This window comes from Prionailurus viverrinus, chromosome B2 (genome assembly GCF_022837055.1).
Source record: "Prionailurus viverrinus isolate Anna chromosome B2, UM_Priviv_1.0, whole genome shotgun sequence".
In the NCBI taxonomy this organism is placed as follows: domain Eukaryota; kingdom Metazoa; phylum Chordata; class Mammalia; order Carnivora; family Felidae; genus Prionailurus; species Prionailurus viverrinus.
In genome coordinates, this window is record NC_062565.1 from 22,438,830 (window position 1) to 22,464,474 (window position 25,645).

Sequence of the window (25,645 nt, forward strand, 5' to 3'; positions counted from 1 at the left end):
TTATGCTGCAAGGGAGTTGTGAGTCTCCTCAGTCTGAATCTTCTGCTGAATGTCTAACCATTCATAAGTGGCCAGACTGTCAGGGAAAATAATGGCTAAGTTTGACTGCCTGTAAAAGTCCATAGAAAAGTGCTTCTTTTGCCAAGTGAAAATACCAAAGGGAAAAAAAGTCTTTCCTAAACTATAGAAATTCACCTTTATTTAAAAAAATTTTTTGTATGTAGGTTGTATTTATAAACTTTTATTTTTAAAATAGAAGCCGAGTAGAGGGAATAATAAAAAATGATCTGAAGATCCAAGACAGGTCCTGCAGGAACTCCAAACTACCAACAAGAGTTATGGGCCCTGGCATTTTGGTGTGGGGACAATTCCAGCCACTGAAACTATGTGGCTGATTGACAGATGAAAATGGAGAAAACTGTTTCAAGTAGGAAGGGAACTAACTGCCTAATTCTTTACATATGTGATTGTCAGTTAATACTTTAAGGTCCGTGCAACACCCACTCATCTTCATTTTGTAGAAAAGGAAGCAGTCTTTGCCCTCATGTGGCATAGTCTACTTTGGGGGCCAGACAAGGAGAGGCCATGTGACACTGGGGGTCTGTGCTCTGGGAGAGAACATGAAGGGGCTGCCGGGCAGGGGGGAGCACTTCACCCTGCACAAAGGAGGCTTCCCAGCAGGAGGAGATTCTGAGTGGACACTGTGTCTTTACTTCATGGGTCAGTGGGAGAAAAGAATGCCATGTAGGATGGAAAGGGCAGCCAAAGAGGAAGCCTGAGCCTTCTACTTTGCAGTTTGCCTGGAGTCACCTACATCACTGTGTCTTATGTGGAAGGGGATGGCTTTGGGCTAGTTTAACTCACATATAGATAGATGGGAAGAGGCTAGATAGACAGACTTAGCTTATACAGCTCATAAGAAGTCCTACTTAGGGGGCACCTGGATGACTCAGTCAATTAAGTGTCCAACTCTTGGTTTTGGCTCAGATCATGATCTCATGGTGGTGATCTTATGGTTGTGAGATAAAGCTCTGCAGTGGGTTCCATGCTGGGCGTGGAGCCTGCTTGAGATTTCCTCTCCCTCTCTCTTTGTCCCTCCCCCCTCAAAACCCTGCTTAGGAATATAGTACCTTCCTTCCTTTTGTTGAAGGTAATTTACCTTCAAAATGGTTTCTAACAACTTAGATTTCTTCTTTGATGAGTTTTGGAAAATCAAGCCCAAGCCACCCAAAGATAAGGCTTAATAGGTCCTCTTTCCCTAGCATATTATTCCTCACAATTAACTGTCTTCATTCTCTCATCTGGAAACATGGACCCTCTTAGAGTTAAGAAACCACACAATTAGAATTAGGGTGATCATATAATTTATCACCTAAAGTGGACACTTCAGAGAGTGAAAGGGAGCATGGATAATAATTATTCTAGGACAACAGACAAAAACTGGGGCCATCCAGGCAGACCATCAGGCTACCTGTGCTGAACTCAGCCCAATTTTTTTAAGTTTATTTATTTATTTAATTTGAGAGAGACAGAGACAGTGCAAGTGGGGGAAGGGCAGAGAGAGAGGGAGGCAGAGAATCCCAAGCAGGCTCCACATGGTCAGCTCGGAGCCCTACAATGTAGGGCTCAACTCATGAAACACTGAGATCATGACCTGAGCCAAAATCAAGAGTTTGACACTCAACCCACCGAGCCATCCAGGCAAACTCAGCCCAATTCAACGCTAATTAGCTACAGAATGGAAACAGAACTTTCCCAGGACTCCCAGAAGCTCCCGTATCTGGGTGATAAGGAGGAAGGCAGCCATGTTCTTCCTGCCTGAGTTACACAGAGTGTGCCAGACTTTGTCTAAGAAGAATATTGTTACCTAACAGGACTTTAGGAGCCCTGTGTTTAAGAAAAGTCTGTTCTCTGAAAATGAGAAGAGCAGATAATAAACAGTAGGCTCATTAAATGCCCAGATTTTTAAAAATTCAGCAATATCTATTTTTAGAAAGCTCATTTTTACTCATGCTCCTGCTCCTAAATATTCTAAATATTCTCCTGCTCCACCCACGAGCAAAAGTGATTTTGTAGCAATTGACTCCGAGGCTGCTGACGTCATTAGGTAGGGAAGTAGACTGGAGAACTCCCAGGTTTGCAGTGAAACTAGTGAACACTGACATGTAATGGAGGAGAGCCACCCATCTGGAGGAGATACAACCTAGACTGTGATTGTAAAATGTGTATTGAGGAGGCCTGGGAAGCACTTATACCTAACTGGAGGACCAAGGGATAGCTTTAGTGTGCAATGGAACTGATGAAGAGGAAGGCTGTAGCCTAATCAATTCAGTTAATGTATCTGAAGACAGTGTTAGCCAAACAAGATGGTCTGCACAGAATCTAAAAGAGAACTGAACAACCATGCATGTGACAGCGCTCCTCCATCAAGGCCAAATCTTTCAGATTGGAAAAGGTGGTTTTCTTTGTTAAGAGTCAAGGAAAGCCCCTCTGATTTTGGCAAGGCTTGAGTGAAACCCCATACCCCCCACCAAATCCTCCTCAACAACCCACTTTCCATTGTTCTGATTCTCAATTTATCCAAACAACTTTGAGTGACACCACATCTACACAGAAATTCTCTAAGTCTCTAAATCTACTGATAGTTCAGCAACAGGGTCTAGTTGATGAAATTCCTCACCAAGAGTCATAACTAGAACCTGAAATTCTCCTAAAATATTAAGAGGATGAAATATGATAGTTTCATTTAAATTTTTAAAAAAATTTAAAACGTTTATTTATTTCAGAGAGAGAGAGAGACAGCGTGGGAACAGGGGAGGGGAAGAGAGAGAGGGAGACACAGATTCCGAAGCAGACTCCAGGCTCTGAGAAGTCAGCACAGCTTTCTCATTGGAGAGAATTTTCATATCTTTTGTTTACTAGTAAGCCTCTTCTAGATTCACTTCATTTCTCAATGCCTGTTGGAAAATGTGATTCTCAGAGCTAAACATGATGTTCAGGTGTGGTCTGACCATTAAAGAAAACAAGACAACCACTCTTCTCTTGATTGGTCCAATTAAGTACCTCAAGTCTGTATGATTCAGGACTGTCAGCAAGTCAGCTAAGCAAGAACTCTGTTCTGTGTGTGTGTGTGTGTGTGTGTGTGTGTGTGTGTTATTGTAATTCAATTTTTAAGTTTTAAGATAATTATAGATTTCCATATAGTTGTAAGAAATAATACAGAGAACCGTGCAACCTTTACCTAGTTTCCTCTAGGAGAAACATCTTACAATACTGTAATGTAATATTATAACCAGGGTATTGATTGACACACATATGCAGTCAAGATATAGAACATTTCCATCACTATAAGGAACCCTCATTTGCCCTTTTATAGTCACATCTGTTTCTTCCTTCCCCTACTCTCTCTTAATCCCTGGTAACCACTAATCTGTTTTCCATTTCTACAATTTTGTTATTTTAAGAATAAGTGGAGGGGCACCTGGGTGGCTCAGTCAGTTAAGCCTCCAACTTTGGCTCAGGTCATGATCTCACAGTTGGTGAGTTCAAGTCCCATGTCAGGCTCTGTACTGACAGCCTGGAGCCTGCTTCAGACTCCCTGTCTCCCTCTCTTTCTGCTTCTCCCCCACTCATGCACTCTCTTTCTCTCTCACAAAAATAAATTAAAACATTTTTTTAATTAAAAAAAAGAGTAAGTGGAATTGTAGCCTTTGGGATTAGAATTTTTACTCACCATAATTCTCTGGAGATTCATCCAGGTTGCTGTGTGCATCAACAGTTATTTCTTTCCATTGCTGAGTAGTAGTCCATGACATACTACATTTCATGGATGTACCAAAGTTGGTTTAGCCATTCATTTATTGAAGGACACCTGGGGTGCTTCCAGTTTTTGGCTATTAGTAAGAAAACTGCTGTAAACACTAGAGGTTCCTGTGTGAACGTAAGTCTACATTTTTCTAGGATAAATGCCCAAGAGCGCAATTGCTGAGTTTTATGATAGTTGTATGTTTAATATTCAAAGAAACTTCTGAACTGTTTTCCAGAATGATTTATACCTATTTTTTTAAATTCTTTTTTCAACGTTTATTTATTTTTGGGACAGAGAGAGACAGAGCATGAACGGGGGGAGGGGCAGAGAGAGAGGGAGACACAGAATCGGAAACAGGCTCCAGGCTCTGAGCCATCAGCCCAGAGCCCGACGCGGGGCTCGAACTCACGGACCGCGAGATCGTGACCTGGCTGAAGTCGGATGCTTAACCGACTGTGCCACCCAGGCGCCCCAATTTATACCTATTTTTGATCCAGATCTATAGTTAAGCTGGTGTTCCCCAATTCAAAGCCATAAAGTGTTTTGTGTTTTGGTGTGCTTGTGCATTTTTGTTCTTGGACCTGAATGCAATGTGCATTTATTTTCCTTAAATGTTATTTTGGTAATTTCATGCCAATATTCCAAGTCTTAAGATCTTTCATATCTGCTTTCTCTCATCCAACATATTAACTGTTCTTCTTGACTCCATTTTTTCTGTACCTTTTGTAACCATGTTTATTAAAGCTTTCTTCACCCAGAGCTTGAAGGGGGAAAAAATGGAATAGGACAAAACCCTAAAGCATGACACTGGAGACAAACTCTCCAGGTGAATCTTATCAGCTTATCTACACTTTCTTCCCTGTCTATAAGGATAATACCAGGAAATTTTCCAAAGGATTTGCAAAAGTCTGATTCCTCTGTATATAGCATTCCCATTCCTATCAATCCAAACACTTCATTGATAAAAGAGAGAAACATTTAAGTTCCTAGGTCACACTATTTCACTGTGAATACACTTTAATTCTTACTGAGAGACATTTTCTTTTCTCAGTTAACAGAGATGGAAGACATTAATAAAATTACTTTCAACATGGTGGCTTTGCTCTTTTTTTCTTTTTGAGAGAGAGAGAGAGAGCACAAGCAGGGGAGGGGCAGAGAGAGAGAGAGAGAGAGAGAGAGAGAGACTCTTAAATAGGCTCCACACCCAGTGAGGAGCCCAATGCGGGGCTTGATCTCATAATAGTGAGATCATGACCTGAGCCAAAATCAAGAGTCGCATATTTAACTGACTGAGGGTCAGCCTGATTTTTCAATCTAGGCTGCAATGCCCGTTTAGGGCATCAAGATTTTGGAAATAGGATGCTGACAATGATGAAGATGATGGTGGTGGTGATGGTGATGATCACAGCTAACACAGGTAGCATGCTTACTAGATGCCAAACATTTCTGAGAACTATGAGGTTCTGTGTCATTTTTATACCTGTATCTGGTTTGTGAATAATTGTATCATTCATAGGGATTGGAAAAATGAGTGTTCTTTTTAGATGCACAGCATGGATGCCAGACACTTTAATCATAAGCTTTACTTGGGATTGTGTCTGAATTCTTGGTAGAAAGGAAAATTGGTAATATAAAATCAAAGCCAAAGAAAGCTTGTGCTTTATTATCTGATTATTGTAGGCATAACAAGTCTTGAGAAGCCTAATTACCTTAATTTTAGTCACTGTGTACTATATCCTGAGAGCATTTTATATCTCTGCACTTTTCACATTTGAAACGTGACAATTCAAATAATTAAAACTAAAATCCAGAGTTCAATAAACACAGTATTTTAATTTTATTTCTTTATGTATTTTTATATTCTTATTATTACTTATTTATTTTATTTAGCTCTCTTCTGATTCTCAAGAAAACCATTGAGTTAGTGATACCTGATAGGATAAAGGAATATGCAATTTAAAGAAATAATTATACAATAACGCGGATATAATTTGATTTATACTTGTAAGTGGTACGGGGAGAAACAGAGCTATATCATACTTTGAAGAGTGATAGTAATAATTATTCAGATTTAATCATTTTATTAATACAAAATTAAAAAAAAAGATTTTTAAAACTCTGAAAATCAGCTTGGCTTAAGAATCTTTTGGTGGCAATTTAAGCAGCCATGGAAGGTGGAAATCTGTACTATATTAGAAGAGAGAAACAATAAAATGCAAGACATCCCACTCACATGGGAGCATACAACCTTAGTTATAAGCAAGAATCATTCTGCCTCACACTATAATGACATTCCAGAATCAGATTGAGGAGTCAGTCCCAAAATGGGATTAAAAAAAAAATCAGATCTTGAAGGAAGTCTTGGTTGACATGTTCATTTACTTTGTTAAATCCAAAGGGTCTTAAGTGGCAGCTATACAGACTAATCCAATTGTTACACAGGAGGCACTGCACTATTTCTTAATATGTAACTTCAAAGCACTTGAAACCATTAAGTTGGTTTGAACATGATACAGAAAGTACTGGGAGGGAAGGTGATATTACTGGTCAAGAGCATAAATGCTGTTAAGATGAAAAGGCTCTGCTAGTTGATTTGTTATCACACCAAAGAGCAGATAATAGTCACGTGACCTCATACGAGTTTCATTTAGCATCTCTTAGACTCCGTTTCTTGTAAAAAATGGCAATTAAAATTGCCTTGGAGTATATATGGAAAAAAATCCCTATTCCTGTATCTTGTATAGTATGCAGGGGCAAATTATAGTTTCTTTTGGTCACTTACTGCATTATAATAATGACTGACTATTGCTTATTACTTACTTATTGAGCATTACTATGTGCCAAGGCTAAAGAACATTTTTATATCCTATCAAATCCTTACAATTCTATTGGAAAATGCCAATTTTTCTCATTTTTTGCTGATGGGAAAACTGAGGCACAGAAGTTAAGGGAATTAGCCAAGATTCTCAGGTAAAAGGGGGGCCAACCCCATACGTAAAGTCTATAAGTGAGATGGCAGAAATCAAGGATGTGATCACCACACTACACACACACACACACACACACACACACACACACACACTATGTATTTACTTATAGTATAAATTAGCTTTCAATGGACTAGAAATAAGAAACTGGGCTAAGTTGACTGGGGCACCCACCAATTTCCCTGATTTCAGGCTAAATGGTCTTTGAGTTTCTCTAAACCCATTTTCTTTTTCTTTTTCTCAGTAAACAAATATTTATTAATACCTTATTACTTTTTATGAACCAACAAATGGTGTTTTAAGAAAAATAACATTTTTAAAATGTGATGCAGTCTCCATTCTAGACAACAGTCATTATGCACACAGTGCACTACCCTCTGCCTCGTATCAGTCTGAGCACTGAGGTACCTCAGACAGACCAACACCTCAGCCCTCATGGAGCTTCCATTTTATTCTAACAGCTTTGTTGAGATATTATTTGCATACAATAATATTATCCTATTTAAAGTGTATGACTCAATGATTTTTAGTGTATTTAGAGTTGTGCAAACATCCCAGAGTTGAAGTTTAGAACATCTACATAACTCCAAAAACAAAATGTTGACTTTATTAACACTCACTCCCACTCCCCAACCTCCAGCCACAGGCAACCACTAACGTGCTCTCTGCCTCTATAGGATTACTACTGTGAACATTTCTGTACCTGAACGAAGTGGTTTTTTTGTGATTGGCCTCTTTCACTCAGCACAATGTTTGCAAGTCTCATCCATATTATGGTATTTATCAATACTTTATATTTTAAAGATTTTTAAAAATTTTTAAGTAATCTCTACACCTAACGTGGGGCTCAAGCCCACAACCCTGAGATCAAGAGTCACATGCTCCACCAATTGAACCAGCCGGCTAATTCTCAATACTTCATTTTATATTTATTTTTTTAAATGTTTATTTATTTATTTTGAGAGAGAGAGAGAGCATGAGCAGGGGAGGGGCAGAGAGAAAGGGAGAGAATCTCAATTAGGCACCATGCTCAACATGGAGCCCCATGCAGGGCTCAATCCCATGAACCATGAGATCATGACCTGGGCTGAAATCAAGAGTTGGATATTCAACCTACTGAGCCACCCAGGCACCCCAAGATATTTTTCAAGTAATCTCTGCACCTAACATGGGGCTCAAACCCACAATCCTGAGATAAAGAGTCACACACTTCACAGACTGAGTCACCCAGGCGCCCAACACCTCATTTTAAAGCCTGAATAGTATTGCGTTGTATGGGTAGACCACATCTTATCCTTTCATCAGCTGATGGACGTTTAGGTTATTTCCATTTTGTAGCTATTATGTATGATGCTGTTACGCATTTTGTATACATTTGTTTATAAGTTTTTGTGTGGACATGTGTTTTTGTTTCCTTGGAATGAAATTCCTAGCAGCAGAATTGCCGGGTGATGTGATTGCTCAATGTTTAACGCTTTGAGGAACTTCTAAATTGTTGTCTAAAGTGGTCACACCATTTTACATTCCTAGCAGCGTGTATGAGGGTTCCAGATTCTCTACATCCTCACCAATGTTCATTATCCAACACTTGTTATTGTACGTCTTTTTGTTTCTATGGTGTGAAGTGGTATTCCATGGTATTTAAAAAAATTTTTTTAACGTTTATTTATTTCCAAGAGACAGAAAGAGAGCACAAGCAGGGGAGGGGTAGAGAGACAGCCCCAAAAAGGAAAGGATACATGCTATATGAGGAACCCTGGAAACATCATGCTAAGTGAAAGAAGCTAGTCACAGAAGACCACATATTATATAACCCCATTCATAGGAAGTGTTCAAAATAGGGAGATCTATAGAGACCTATTAGTGACCTAGGGCTGTGGGGGAGGGGAAACGGGGGTGGTAACTAAAGGGTGTGGGGTTTCTTTTACAGGTTGTGAAAAGTTTCTAAAATGAGCTGTGGTGATATTTGCATGTTATCTGTAAATATAGCAAAATCCATTGAATCATACTCTTTAAAGAGGAAGTTGTATGGTATGTGGATTATAAGCTGGTAAAGCTGACATTCTTTAAATAACTTTTTAAACATTTATTTATTATTTTTGAGAGACAGAGACAGAGAAAGCACGAGTGGGGGAAGGCAGAAAGAGAGGGAGACACAGAATCTGAAGCAGGCTCCAGGTTCCAAGCTGTCAGCACAGAGCCTGATGCGGGGCTCAAACCCATGAACTGTGAGATCATGACCTGAGCTGAAGTTGGACTCTTAACCAACTGAGTCCCCTAGGCACCCTTCCATTGTGGTTTTGATGCCATGTCTCGAACAACCAATGATGTTTGCCTTTTTTTCATGTGCTATTGGCCATTTGCATATCTCCTTTGGGGAAATGTCTATTCAAATTCTTTGTCCCTCTTTAAATTGGGTTATTTATCCAGGAGCCTGGGTGGCTCAGTCTGTTAAGTGTCCAACTCTTGATTTTGGTTCAGGTCATGATCTCATGGTTCATGAGTTTGAGCCCCACACGGGGCTCTGTGCTGACAGCATGGAGCCTGCTTGGGATTCTGTCTCCCTGTCTCTTTGCCCCTCCCCCTCTTGCTCTCTATCTTGCTCTCAAAATAAATAAATATAAATAAATAAATAAATAAATAAATAGGGTTATTTATCTTTACTGATCTGCAATTGTTCTATGTGTACCCTAGGTGTAAGTCCTTTGTCAAATATATGATTTACAAATATTTTTCTCCCATTCTAGAATTTGTCTTTTAACTTTCTTGTGGTATTGTTTAAAGCACCAAAGTTTCAACTTGTTTCTTTTTATTTATTTATTTTTATGGTAAAATATGCGTGACCTAAAATTTATCAATGACATTAAGCACCTTCACAATGTTGTGCAACCATCACTACCATCGACCTCCAGAAGTTTTTTCCACCTTCCAAAACTGAAATTACATGCCTCTTAAGACTAACTTCTCATTCTCCCCTTCCCCTCAGGCCCTGACAACCACCATTATACTTTCTGCCTTTATGAATTTAACTACTCTAGGGATCTCATATGAGTGGAATCATATAGTATCTGTCCTTTTGTAACTGACTTATTTCATTTACCATAATGTCTTTAAGGTTCATGCATGCTATAACATGTGTCAGAATTTCCTTCCTTTTTAAGGCCGAATAAGACCCCATTTGTATATATCACATTTTGTGTATCCACTCATCCATTGATGGAAAAAGTTTTTAATTTTGATGAAGACCAATTTGCTTATTTTTTTATTGCTTGTGCTTTTGGTGTCACATCTAAGGTATCATTGCCTAAGCCCCAATCATGAAGATTTACTCCTGAATTTTCTTCCCAGAGTTTTATCTCTCACATTTTGGTCTATGATCTATTTCAAGTTAATTTTTGTTCAGAGTGTGGATATCCGGTTGTCCTTGTACCATTTTCTGGAAAAAAAAAAACTATTCTTTCCCCCACTGAATTGTCTTGGCACCTTTGCTGAAAATCAATTAGCCAGGGGCACCTGGCTGGCTCAGTCAGTAGAACATGTGACTCTTGACCTCAGGGTTGTGAGTTCAAGCCCCACGTTGCGTGTGGAGCCTACCTGAAACAAAACAAACAGAAGGAGAAAAGGAAAATCAATTAACTTAAACATAAGATTTCATTTGGGGATTCTCAATGCTATTCTCATTTCCTTATCTTTAAGCGAGCAATCTGATCTAGATTACAGTTACTTTAAATTTGCCTGATCAGAATCACCTCTCATATTTGTAAAAATAGATATTCCCAGGTATTTTCTCTGGTGATTCTGATTCAGTAGACTCGGGGGTAAGGCGGGAATTTGCTGTTCCTCCAGTCTTCCTTAACTCAGTTACCAGCAGCACATTTCCCCTGGTTCCTCAGACCAAAAACTAGAATGTAACAGTGCTAGTTATTAAGCTGCTGTCTGTTATTCCTAAACTCACCCTTCTCTACTCTGCTCAGAAGTTGGGCTGGAGCTCTGGAAACCACATACTCCATGGCAGCTGCTCTACAATGTGTTCTGCCAATAAGAAATGTGAGGGGGAGACTGAAAACCCAGGGGGAGGGAGGGAGAAGGACTTGCCCCTCCCAGTTTGTTCCTGATTATGTGTCGTTCTGTGGGCATCACGCCAGGGTGGCATCTTAACTCCAGTAGCAGCAATTCCTTCCCATTACCAGCAATTAAATCTATTTTGTAGGATTTTTAAAAAATATTTGCAGAAACAACTTTATTTAAATCTCAGTTAAGACAGCAGCACCCACCAACCAGTCAGCACCCTCTTGACAGACGTCTGGTTTACATGCCTACAGGGCACTACTCTGAGTTCAGACACCAACACCAACACCAAATACGCAGCACCTCCTCAGATGTCTAAGTTTTAGCTCCCCGAGGTTACTACTCTAAGTTTCTAAGTCTTAATATCCTTAATATCTTCCTTTTGTTCCATTGACCCTACATTTTGGGAACTACTTCCTGGAATTGCTTCCCCCATACTACTTTAGACTTTGTGTTGCATCTTTTCAGTTACCTATATAACAACTAGTTAATTTTAATCTTTTTAAAAATTTTTTAATGTTTATTTATTTTTGAGAGAGAGAGAGAGAGAGACAGAGCATGAATGGGGGAGGGGCAGAGAGTGAGGGAGACACAGAATCTGAAGCAGGCTCTAGGCTCTGAGATGTCAGCACAGAGACTGACATGGGGCTCAAACTCACAAGCTATGAGATCATGACCTGAGCCAAAGTCGCACACTCAACTAACTGAGCCACCCAGGTGCCCCACAACTAGTTAATTTTATATATGAAATACTCTCTTTTTTGACTTCCACTGCATGAAGAAGTACCTTGTTTGGAAGTTGCTTATTAGGCAACAAGCAGCCCCAGGACTATGGTCCCTTAGAGAAGAGAAAGAAACAGGGGTTCTCTATCATTGTCCCATCTTCATACTTAGAGGTAATCTCCACTCCATGGTTCAGAGAAGAGGAATCCAAGCAGAGTCTATTGTTCTCACTGAATTGAGGAGACAGAGAAAGACGTTTGGAGATCCTGAAACAATGGGATTTTGCAGAGCAGACTACCAGGGAGAAGGGAGTTACACAGAGAAAGAACTCACAGATCTTCACTACAGTTCTGTTTAGTCTTTGGCTATGACTACTCTGGGCATGCATAGGGGTAAATTCCATGAAGCCAGGCAAAGAACAACTATCAGAGAGCTACAAAAGAAACAGATCTTAGGGCTAGGAGATATTTGAGATATTTGAGTTCCAAGTAGCCTAAGTGGAGTGAGGTAGATGAACACTTGGGCCATTCCATAGAAAACCCAGAGGGGTCACACTTTAATAATAGGGTTTAATTATCCCTAGAGTAAAAGCTACTCTGGATATACCTTAATAAAATTTGAAAACAAGCCTTGAAATAACCACGCTGACCTGAAAGTAAGTTCACTGCCTAAGTGCTAAAACAAACTGTAGCACCCTTTAAAGGAAGATAGCATACAGGAGAAAAATTAGGCAATAGAAATCATGTTGTCTAAGAAGCTGGCATCAAAACAAGATGAAGTGTGCAAGGATTTTATTAGGGGAAGTATCTGTATGTGGAAAAATGTGAAAAGAGCCTAATAAGATGGGAGAAGTGTTAAAACATAATAAAATCTGACCCTGAGGGAAGAAAAGAGAAAGAAACTGAAAAAAAGTGAACAAAACCTCTGTGACCAATAAGATAACATCAAGTGATATAAAACACGTATAACTGGAGTCCAGAAGGTGAGGAGATAGAGGAGGGGCCAGAACATATACCTGAAGGAATAACAGCTGATTTTTTTTTTGCAAATTTGATGAAAACTACGAACCCCCAGGCCCAAAAAGCACAATCAATAGGAAAACATAAAGAAAACCACATCAAAACAGATCAGAATCAAATTTCTGAAAAACAATGAAAAAGAGACAATTTTAAAAGCAGTCAAAGGAAAGAAGACAAGTTTTATAGAGAGAGTAACACAGATAGGGATTAAAGTAGACTTTTTGTCAGATCCCATGCAAATCAGAAGACAATGCAATGGCATGTTTAAAGTTCTAAGAGAAAAATCTGCCAAACTGGAATTCTATTCCTTGTGAAAATATTTTTCAAAAATGAAGACAGAGTGAAGATTGTTCAGACGAACAATGAGACACAGTCACCAGTAGATCTTACTACAAAAAATAGTAAAGGAAGTTTTGCTGTTTCATGGCAAGAAAAAGAAGTTTCTCAGGGTGAACAAACATGATTCAAGATGGAAACTTGAATCTACACAAAAGAAAGTAGAGTGCCAAAAAGGAAAATGTGGGTAAATACAAAAGGCTTTTGTTGTTGTTGTTGTCGTTGTTGCTGTTGTTGCTGTTGTTGTTGTTGTTAAGTCTGTTAACCTCTTTCTGTTCAAATAATGGGTGTGGTCTCTGTTTCCTGGCTGAACTCCAAGTGATATAAGAGCCTATTTTTTTTCTCAAATCTGTCCCATCAGCCCAGAGGGCTCTGTGAACCACATTCTGTTGGCTTCCCATTATTCCTCTCTCATGGCTTCCCATTATTCTTAAAAACAAAAAGAATACACTACAAAGCAAAAAGAAATCACTTTCTATTGACTGCCTACCACAACCCACGCACTGCTTTTCTCCCAGAATTCTCCTTAAAATCCAATCTCTTCACCATCTCTGATCTGGCTCCTGCAAATTTCTCCAACTGCAGCTACTATCCCTGCCCACTTGCTGTTCTCTAAATCACACCAGCTTTTGGGTTCCTCAAAAACATCAGGTGTGTTTCCATCTCAGGATCCTTTTATACTTGCTGGTCATTCCACTGAATGCTCTTCCCTCAGATACTTTCATGGCTCTCTCCTTCTTCTTAATGGGATCACTGTTTGAATACCACAGTCTCAGAGAGATTGCCTCACCCTATTAAGTGTAGCAAGCCCCTGGTTTCTCCCCAACTACCTTCTCTACCATTCACTTTCCTGGGTTTTATTTGTTGCTTTTTATTTGAGTATAGTTGACATGCAATGTTACATTAGTTTCAGATGTACAACATAGTTTATATAAACAACAAGTGTATGTGTTATGCCGTGCTCACAAGTGCAGCTACCATCTGTCACCGTACGATGGTATTACAGTATTATTTACTATATTCCCTATGCTGTGCCTTTGATTCCCATGACTTATTCATTCCATAATGGGAAGTCTGTATCTCCTACTGCCATTCACCCATTTTGCCCATCCCTCCCCCTCTCTCCCATCTGACAACCACCAGTTTGTTCTCTGTATTTATAGGTCTGATTCTGCTTTTTATTTGTTTGCTCACTTATTTGTTATTTGTTTGTTTTTTTTAGATTCTACATAGGAGTGAAATCATGTGGTATTTGTCTTTTTCAGTCTGACTTATTTCACTTTGCACAATACCCTCTGGGTCCATCCATGTTGTTGCAAATGGCATGATCTCATCCTTTTTCATGGCTACATACTATTCCATTGAATATACATGCCACATCTTTCCTGTGTATTTGTCTATCAATGGACTGTTGGGATGCTTCCATATCTTGGCTATTGTAAATAATGCTTCAGTAAATATAGTGGGGCATATATATTTTTGAATTAGTGTTTTTGGATTTTTTTTGGAGGGGGGGAGGTAAATACTCACCAGTAGAATTATTAGATAATATGGTATTTCTATTTTTAATTTTTTGAGGAGTGTAATACTGTTTTCCCCAGTGGCTGCAGCACCTTACGTTCCTACCAACAGTGCATGAGGATTCTTTTTTCTCCACATCCTCACCAAAACTTGTTATTTCTTGTCTTTTTTAATTTTAGTTATTCCAATGGGTGTGAGGTAATATCTCATTGTAGTTTTGATTTGCATTAGTGATGTTGAGCATTTTTTCATGTGTCTGTTGGCTACCTGTACACTACCATTCACTTTCTATTCTGTTACCCTGCTCAACTGACTTCAAAGCATTGCAGGTGGAAGTTAAGTGACTTACCTATCTTCTATTAGATTTTTGGGGCCCCTGGTAGATTGCATATTGACTCCCCCAAAATGTCTACATCCTAATCTCTACAATCTGTGAATATTTTACCTTATATGGCAAAAGAACTTTGTAGATGTGATTAAATTAAGGATCTTGAGAGGATATTTTGCTAGGTTATTTAGATGGACCCAATGTAGTCATTAGGGTCTTTAAAGGAGGAGGGAAGGAGGAGGGAGGGAAGGAGGGAAGAAGGTTCTTATTTTAGAACAATATAAGTGCCATGAAAAGAATCACATAATCTTTCTTTATCTTGTATCTTATATCATCAAATTAATCATATCAGGTGTCCTTTTGGAATAGATCCCAAATCCAACAACTTCACAAGACCTCTGACACTGAGACCACAGTCCAAGATACTACTTTCTTTCACTGGGAGTACTGAACGACCTCCCAACTGGTCTCCCTGCTACTACTCCCATCCAAGTACTAATCGGGCCTGACTCTGTTTAGCTTCTGAGATCAGATGAGTTTGAGAGCGTTCAGGGTAGTTTGGCCATAGACTCCCTGCTTCTACTCTTAATTTCTACTATGGTCCACAATGCATCCAGAGGAATCTTTAAACATGAGTCATATCACAGATCCCTGCTGAAACCTTCAGTGGCTTCTCTTGTCATCCCCAGGAAATTCCTCAGTCCTTACTGGGGCCTCAAAGCTGCACATCATCTGGTCCTAGGATGCCTCTCTGACCTCATCCCCAGTCATTATACCTCTTGCTCCCCTAATAAAGCATTTAAGTGGTACAAACAGAATTTGAACCCAGAACTGTGCTCCAACATGATGTCAGCTTGATTAGGCATTCCAACCATATGCCAGTGAAAGCCTCTCTGTCTCAGGGTTCTACCTCACTGGGTCACATGGGACTCAGCTGCTATGCTGGTTAAAATACAAATAGCTGGGCCACTCTCCCAAAGATGTCAATTCAGTGGATCTGACATGAGGCCCAGGAATCTGCTTTGAAGATTTAGGTTCACATGATAGTTTGAGAATCCCTGCACTGCTCAATGAATAGAGTGTAATTCACCTATACAGGTAAAAACAGTACCTTGTTGTTAGGCATGAATGAACTTGATTTAGAAAGCCTAAGACCAGAAAGATCAATTTATGTTTCCATTATCAGCCTCAACTGAGCAGCTGTGCAGAAGCCAGCTTAATTAACTACATTATTATGGGGAAAGCCAAATAATTAAGGAAAAATTATCACTATATCCTTTAACTACTATGTTTATTCTGAGGCACTGAAAAAAATGTTGGTTTTTCCCAGCCTCCTCAAGGCAGAGGCTGGGGTAGGGATAACAGCAAATGACTTTATCAGTGATGTCAGGATAAGCACAGAGATGATGTCAATTGGTGTTAAAAAATTTACTTGGATGGTCTGGACCAACCAGCCAGGATTTGGAGATCAAGAGCATAGCCTGAGGAGCCTGACCCACCTGAATTCAATTCTGTCTTCTTGACCAACCAGCTGTATAACATTAAACAAATGATTGACACTCTCAGTCTTTGTTTTTCTATTTGTAGGATGAGGCCACTAGCAGAACCTATTTTGTGAGGTGGTTATGAGGATTACATTTGAGAATATCTTCAAAGCATTTATTTCTGGCGTGCAGGAAGCATTCAACAAGTGGTTAATTTGATTATCACAGCTACCATATTAATTCTCTTCCTTGCCTTAAACACCGGCTAACTTTGCTTGTGTAAAAACATCTTAGGGATTCTTCCCCATTGACGTTTCCTGGAACACACTCTGCATTCCATTCAGAACTATTCATGAGAAATGATCCTTGACCCTGGGACCTGATCCAACAGCTAATAACTGCATGAAGCAGGTGGCTTGACTGTTTATACCTCTGCTACTATACAAAGCGCTCATGACCTGGTAGCATCAAAGACCTCGCTCATCACTGTTTTTACCCTCTACTTAAATATCTTGTGTACAGAGCAGAGTATCGCTCAAGAAACACTTGTTGAATGAATACACAGGTAGAACACTTTATCTCAAGAATGACATAATGCCGTGTGCCAGCTAGGATTCAGTAGAGGTCTTGCAATTCTCCTAATGAAAACTATATGAGCAAGTCAGTTTCTTCATGACTTCATTGTCATCACTGTATAGATAGATAGTAATGTTTTGTGTAGAGTAGGAGTCAGTCTTTTTACAGTGCAATGCCTGAACAAAATTGGGTTTGAGGTAAAATTTTTCAATAAGTATTAAAGATGTTCTCCCTAACATTGGGGGTCTTATTTAAGTGTCCATAGGAGAAATTAGACAGGATGGTTTTGTTGGCCTCTACTCACTGGTCTTGGCTATTAGCCTCACGCTATATTTTGCCTGGAGCTTGAGATTCTTGACAGTGAATTATTACCTTCCGGATGTCTCATAAAAATAATAATAAAAGAAAAGATTATATGAAGAAACCCAAGACCTTGTCAGACTTCGTGAGCAGACACCCACATCCTTTTAGCCACTGCCAACCTTCTAAGAGAAGACTGTATGAAATGTGGTCCTGTGAGTGGCCCCAGTGTGACACAAGGTTAAGAGTTTGGGCCCTGAAATCCAGCTCTACTTTTTGTTACCTGTAAAATTTGATGAGTGAATGTAACATGTGTGGAACATGCCCTGGCACAATCATATTTGTCATTATTACCTGGAGGAGTGATCCTTGTCTGTGTCAGTTATGGTCCAGTTCCAGGACTAGGAATTTACTGCAGCTATATTTTAGGGAGTGTAATACATTGGAAGGGCTGGAGGAATGGCTGCCAGCGCGTCCCCAAGTGACGGCCTTGGGAACTGGGTTCAAGAGCACACAGCTACTGAGCTGAGATGCAAAGACCAAGAGGCTATGCTGCCACCACCAGGAACCTGGGGACTGGACATGGCTGATTTGGGCCACGACAGCCACCAGAATGCCTTTCAACATCCATGAAGATTAAGCTGGACATGCTGCCCCAAATCCCTCCCTATTACCCTGCTTGTGAGCAAAAGCAGCCATGGAAGCAAGAAAATGGCTCCCACCTCATTCCTGCCTCTTAGCCTGTGTCTATGGTAGCCTGCCTCCAGGATGACCCCCAATGATCCCTGCCTCCTGGGGTTCACCTCCTGGTGGAGTCCCTCCACCATTGTACCAGCAGTGGTTTGTGTGGTTAATAGAACCCAGCAGGAGTGATGGTGCATCACTTCCAAGACTGGGTTGTAGATGACGCTTTGATGTCTATCATATGACTTCTATCCCTTGTTCTCTTCCTTTCTCAGATCCCTTACTCTGGGGGAAACCAGAGTTGCCTTGTCTTTAGGACGTTCTTGCAGTCTTGTAGCAAAGCCCATGGGGTGAGACACTGAGGCCTCTTACCAACAGCCATGTGAGTGAGCAAGGAAGCAGCCCCTCCAGCTTCTGAGACAACAGTCCCAGTAGACTTCTAGGCTTTATAAGAGACCCAGAGCCAGAACCACCCAGTTAAGCTGCTCCCAGACTCCTGACCCTCAGAACTAGGAAAGAGAATAAATGTTCACTGTATTAAGCAGCTAGGTTTTGGACTAATCTGTTACTTAGCAATAGAGAACTAAACAGCATCTAAGTGGGAGGACTCAATTCACCTCCCAAACCCTAGCTGCAAGGAATATGCAATGTAGTTTCAGCCTTATGGCTGTGCAGAGCAGAGAAACACAGGAGGAAGGGGCTGGTTGCTGACTGATCCGATCCGCACACTACGCCACACCATTTCATGCCAAGGATGCCAGTGTGATCGTGTTTGTAAGCAACTAGGGATCAGACAACCAATACATTTCAGACAACCCTGTCTTACAGAATCTTGTCCATCTTTATTCACAAACTAAATCCTTCTTTTGCTATGATCATTGTCAGCCACCAAGAGCAATTCGCTCCTCTTTGCTCCATTAAACAGAGAGAAGCGAATCCTTTCTGCATCACATAATACAAAAAATATCTCAAGATTTTCCACTCAGTGGAGAATTATAATAAGTAGGGCTTATAATAAAATGCAGATACCACAGTGACAAAATAAACCCATGCAAGTCACCAGGCTAAGACATGAAGCTCTATTGTGGACCCACTTTTGCTACTGTTGATCAGTTGATGAGCAAACTATTTGAGCTACTCTCTGCTGCCACGCCTGCCTCCTGCCTGGTGAGAATGAGCAGCTCAGGGAGGTCCATACTGCAGTATTTACAACAGAAACTGTTTTCCTTAGTGGTTCTCAAAAATGCCTCAAGGGAAAATGTCTGAGGCTTTATAAAAATGAATGCATCATCTTTGAGGGGCCCCACACCAGGAGGAAGTGAGATAGGAGCTAACGGCATCAACAGAGATATTTGTGTCTTTGTTTTCCAGAAGTCACAAGGACTGTTTAGCAAAGAAATGGTATGATATGGTGGGGACCTCTGCTTGGGAGACAGAGGAAGGCTCTGTACAGAGGAAGTAAGGCAGGCAGTTCTTCTAGGGTGGTATCAAGGGTGCAAACCATTAACACCTCTTTTTGGAGAAATTATAACAAGGCTTAAACAGAAGAGGCAAGAAGAAACTGTGCAAATGTCCCAGAGTAGATGCTGTGAATGAGGGACAGACCTGCACAACAAAGGATTTATGAACTGGTGGCCTTGAAAAGACTTATAGAGGGTGGCAGGCAGGAAAGAACATTTAATTTGTACTTTGCGCTTGTATGTTTTTTAACATAGAGCACTCTGAGAGGAATTTACTTTTTTTAATATATATTTTAAGGTTTTTTATTTATTTTGAAAGAGAGAGAGCATGAGCAGGGGAAGGGGAGGGAGAGAGAGAATCCCAAGCAGGCTTCATGTTGTCAGTGAGGAGCCCAACGTAGGACTAGATCCCACAAACTGCGAGATCATGACCTGAGCTGAAACCAAGAGTTGGACACTTAACTGACTAAGCCACCAGGCACCCCAAGAGGCATTTACTTTTTTATAAAGAAGGGTTTTTAAAAATTAAATATAATTTATTGTCAAATTTGTTTCCATACAACACCCAGTGCTCATCCCAACAGGTAAGAAGGGTTTTTGCTTTTTGGTATTTTTTGAAAAGCAAAGGTATATATATTATATATAAATAAATATATCAATTTCCTGGCTCTCTTAGATTTTTTTTAAGACCTAAAAAATTCTAACCCAAAACACGCTGAATACAAGTATCAGTTATTAAGAGGCCATTGCTCTCTGTCCCTAACTGGTATGCAATCTAATTTCATATAATCCACACAGACATCAACACCCTAAATAGCCTGTAGGACTCAGAGTTTTTTAATTTCTGCATGTCAGCTGGTGAACAAACACTCTGAGATGATGTGTCCTGTGGTACCACCTACCCGTTCAACTTCTGACGTGTTGGCATCTCTAGGTAGTGGTGAACTTTGCGGGGCAGTTTTATTGTACTTGGACTCTCTTCTGTTCTAAACCTGGCGGACTATGGAAAAATCATAATTGCTGGCTTCCTAAATTTAACAGATTTAACATAAAGATACAAATCGTTGCAAGACACAAAAGTACTGAATCCTAATCTTCAGTCAGAAACCAATTATACTTAATCTGATTGATTCTTTGTTCAATTATGAAGGAAAAGAACAATATTGGAGACTATTATGAAAAGATTACATATAAAAAGCAAATGTAGTTGGAGACCTTACGATTTTTCAATCTCTAGGAAAGGAACAATGTAAGAAAAGAGTTGTTACACTCTCAGAGAACAACAGAAACACATTATATGCAAATAGGGAGCATCATGCAAACAGACTCTCTAGGAGCAGTTTGTTCACTGCCATGCCATAAATTAGGCTCCCTTGATCCTTTCAGAGATAGAAAACTCGTCGAAATTAATCATTGTAATTTAGAGGGGCTCAGGATGGTCATTGAGATGCCAAGAACCAACAGACCCGGGCATCTCTGTATTCTTCCTTCCTTCCTGTTTCTTTGCTTCCTTCCTTCTTTATTCTCTCTCTCTCTCGGGGCTCCTGACTGGCTCTGTCAGTTGAGCGTCCAATTCTTGGTTTCAACTCAGGTCACAATCTCACAATTTGTGAGTTCAAGCCCTATATCAGGCTCTGTGCTAGCATTGCAGAGCCTGCTCGGAACTCTCTCCTCTCTCTCTGCCCCTCCTCTGCTCTCTCTCTCTCTCTCTCTCTGAAAATAAATAAATAAGTATTTATTCTCTCTCTTTCTCTCTCTCTTTCTCTCTCCCTTTTCAATTTATTTATTTTTAATTTTGCCAATTTTATCATTTTTACTCTAAAATCCATTATTTCTATCTCTTTCTTTCTTTCTTTCTTTCTTTCTTTCGAGAGCAAGCAGGGGAGGAGCAGAGAGACAATAGGAGAGAGAATTCCATTCAAGCTCTTCACTGTCAGCAGGGAGCCTGATGCAGAGCTTGATCCCACAAATCATGATATCATGACCTGAGCTGAAATCAAGAATCCAAAGCTTAACCAACTGAGACACTCACTCACCCCTCTGTCTCCCTTTTTACAAATGTGAAATATCCACTTCTTTAACTACATACACATTCACAACATAGATAGGTATGGGAGTATATGAAGATCTACAGATGCATATACATGTAAATACAGTAAAGTCTTCTGCCCAATTCTGTTCCATTCCAACCAGGGGAGTTATTTAACTGGTAAAGTTGAGAAGCTATTTGATGATAGGAGAATACACTTGTGGACTGAGATAGGGAAATCATCGTGCAACATGGTCCAGAACAATGTTGTGTCTGAGATGGGATTCCTTTTTTTTCTTGGCTCAGTAGGAAATTGAATGACAATACTTGAGACCTGCAAGCTTCTGGAAGAGAACTGAAGAGAACAGATCTGTAAGAAATTTGAGAGGCTTTAGAGATGGACACATCCAATTTTCCCAATGTCTCACAATAACTCTTGTTTTATTGATAAAAGAAAATCAGTGTTTTTGCCTTTTGATGAAGAATTTCTTGATGTGGTAAATTTGATGAAGGGAAGGATGCTACACACACACACACACACACACACAAACACACGTGCATGCACTCAGTTCCATGCACAAAAATGTTTACCATAGCCTCATTTATAATAGTCAATAACAATGACAAAAAGCAGGCAACTGAGGAATGCTAAGAGAGTTATAGGTAAGAAAATAATGATGTTTATGAATCATTCATGCTATCTTAGGCTCTCTGGGCTCTAAGATAAGCTCAAGCCAGTAATGACAGAGGAGCTATCCAAAAATGTCCTTGGGACAACAGGTATGATATGATAAGCACATACCAGGAGCTGGGATTTGGCCAGGCCCCAGGAGAACAGGAATTGGTTCCAAGTTTCTGGGGCTTTAAGAGGATGAGGTCAAAGATCTTCACTGTATGGTTGTGTCACTTATGAGTTCTTGCTACTCTCCCCTCCTTTGTTCCATTCCCAAGTTCCTCAACAAGAGCAACTTCCTCGTCTGTCACCTGGAATCTCTTCTCCCCAACTCACAGCTTCTGCTATGTGTCCTAGTTCCTGTTTATTTATGTTATTCATGTTTTTTTATTCCTTTTATGACTTTAACTTGCCTTAGCCCATGATGACACTATTGCATCTTTCATTTATACTTTAGCTGTCATTGGTAAATGACAGAATCTCTGTTTCCATCTAGCACTTCTAAAAGAGAGAAGTTGACCAGTTGAGCAAATAGCCATCACCCTATTAGGCATGAGCCTCTAAGCCCCAGGCCTTCCGGTAGGCTTCTGATAAGCCTGTGGATTGCCTGGTGTGGGTGAGCAGTCGCCAGGGAGGGTGGGTTATTACATTATAGAAACACAGTTATGCAGGTTGTATTTCCAAAACAGACTATGGGTGAGCAGTCTCCCATATAAGGGACTCCAGGCATGGGCAGGCACCACAATCTGCATCTCTAGGACCAACCTGATGAGTGCATTACAATTGCCCACAGAGTGTCTGCATGCACTTCTAACAGGGAGTCAATGAATCCAGCTTGTCGAGAAGGTAATTTGGCAATATATATCAAATAACTTAATGTTCATAGACTTTGCCTGATCATTTTACTCCCAAGATTTTTATACCAAGGGAATGACTAAAGATGAACACAAAGATCTACATGTAAAAATCTTCTTCAGGAGATTATTTATATTAGAAAAAATATTCAAAAAGGAGATTTGTTAAGTTATGCTTTATATAGGTGCAGTAGAATACGATGCAGGTATTGAAAAGATGGTGGAGACAAATATACAATAGGTAGTAGGGATGTTCAGGATGAACAGAAAAACAGATTTAAAAGTATGGTGTAATAAGAAATACATTTGGTCTTTGTCCCCAGTTCCTGGCACAGAGCTTCTAAAATCCCTTGGAATTTCCCCAATGATAGGACTGTCTTTTGTTATTCATTAGGAGCCCCTTTGGTTACACCTGAGTTTATTGGAGGGGGGGGTGGGGCTGCAAACTGATCTGTATAAAACTCATGAACAATGAGACGTGATGAGCTTCTGAATTGGAAAACACATCCATGTGCTGGGACGGTGGTACACCCCATCTTTACTGGGACAGAAGCTCCTGAACTCAGCATCCTTCAAACATTGTCCTATGCACCTCATCTGGCTGTTCATTTGTATCCTTTAGATTAAACTGGTTTAAGTAAAGTGTCTTCCTGTGTTCTGTGACCCATTCTAGCAAATTATCCAACCTGAAGAGGGGGTTGTGAGAACGCTTGTTTTATGGACATTTGGTTAGAAGTATGGGTGGCCATTTGGCCTCTGGGCTGGGGGTGGTCCTGTGGGCTGAACTCCTGTGGAGTCTGATGCTGACCCTGGAGACAGAGGGGGTCAGAATTGTGTTGAATTGTAGGACACCTGATTGGTGTCTGAAGAATTGGATATTGGTGTTAGACATCCTCCAAATAGGAAAATATAGAAAAAATTCCCCAATATTATTTATAAACACACAAACACAAAAACAAAGGAGTTATGTAACAAAAACTTAATTATGATTCTTTTTTATTTTTATGTGAGCAATCATCTGATGTATAAAAAGATGCAACTAAATTCAAAATGATACAAAATATCAATTTCAGGGTGCCTGGGTGGCTCATTTGGTTGACTCTTGATTTCAGTTCAGGTCATGATCCCAGGGTTGTAGGATAGAGCCCCACATCAGGCTCAGTGCTGTGCATGGAGCCTGCTTAAGATTCTCGTTTCCTCCCTCTGCACCTCCCCTGCTCCTGCACTCTCTGTCTCTCTAAAACAAAAAAAACACACCACAAGATATCGATTTAAAAACAACAAAAAGTGAGTATATTTAATCATACTCAGCTTATAAGAGAGCACATGGGTAAATAGAATAATTCATTCTATAGCATAGTGCTATATGAACTGGGGACAGAAAAAGTTGGTAAAGGAAGGCAGAGGAACTCTTAAGAATTGGAACTGAGCTTGGGGGTTGGGCGGCAAGGGGCACGTCTGGGTGGCTCAGTTGGTTAAGTGTCCAACTTCAGCTTAGATCATGATCTTACAGTTCATGAGTTTGAGCCCCACAATGGGCTCTGTTCTGACAGCTCTGAGCCTGGAGCCTGCTTCAGATTCTGTGTCTCCCTCTCTCTCTGCCCCTCCACTGCTCACACACACTCTCTCTCTCAAAAATAAATAAACACTAAAAAAAAATTTAAAAAAAAGAATTGGAACTGAGGGGCTCCATAATCATCTGGCATCCACTCAGTGTTGTACATATGGTTAGAAATGTACATGATGCGGGGCACCTGGATGGCTCAGTGGGTTAAGCGTCTGACTTCAGCTCAGGTCATGATCTCATAGTTCAGGAGTTTGATCCCCCCATGGGGCTCCATGCTGGCAGTGCAGAGCCTGCTTGGGACTTTCTCTCTGCTCTCTTTCTGCCCCTCCCCCACTCGTGCACACATTATCTCAAAACAAATTTTTAAAACCTTAAAAAAATAAAAAAGAAATGTACATAATGGGAACTCCAGGGATCTTCCATATCCTTCCTTTAAGCTCTCCCCACCAATCAACTGTGGCCACAATGTAACGGTTGTGCTGAGTTACTCTCTATATTAAGTAGTTATCCTCATGGGTTCCTTTGTGCATGGTAATCATTCAAACCTAGGATTCTCAGGAATCCTTAGAGCCACTGGATACTCTTGACCCAAATTCTCAACTTCAGCCATTTAACAGTCAGTTATACATTTGGCATACAGGTAGTCCATCTTTGACTGTACTAAGTCAAGTTTGCCTTTAATAGACAAGTTGATAAAGTTGGTATCAACCAGAATGTCATAAGATGGGCCCAGCTATGTCATATTAAAAGAATACGCAAGATGGTGTTGGGCAACTTCTCTTTCCTTGAGTGCACTGGAACCTTTCTTTTCTTTCTCTTTAGGCTTTTATCTTTCTGTTGAAGCCTCTGATATCTGAGACTAAGCATTTACTTCACGGTCATGTACTTTCTTGCCTTCCTTTGCTTCCCCATGTTCATGCTGCACTCTTATTTCTTTTTAATTACTGTTATTTCTAAAGGGAGAGATGTGTGTGCTTTTTCTAAAAAGTGTTATTATGAATAGTTATTATGCTTACAACTGGAAACAATAATTTAGCAATTAATGTTTACAAAGAGTTTGTGATAACACTCATATATAATGTTAAATGAAAACAAGAATACAAAATTGAACATTGTGCAGTTACAACTCTGTTAAAAATATGGAGCAAAAAGGCGGGAAACACATTGCAGGGTGGAAATGTCTATTTCTGAGTGGTGGACCTACAAGTGACTACTTTTTTACCTGAGT

At 40.1% G+C, this 25,645-nt stretch overlaps 1 pseudogene; it reads right to left on the bottom strand.

The window, feature by feature from the left end:
• On the bottom strand, positions 1–25,329 carry LOC125166402 (rRNA-processing protein FCF1 homolog; annotated as a pseudogene).
• Positions 25,330–25,645: the final 316 nt, after the last annotated feature.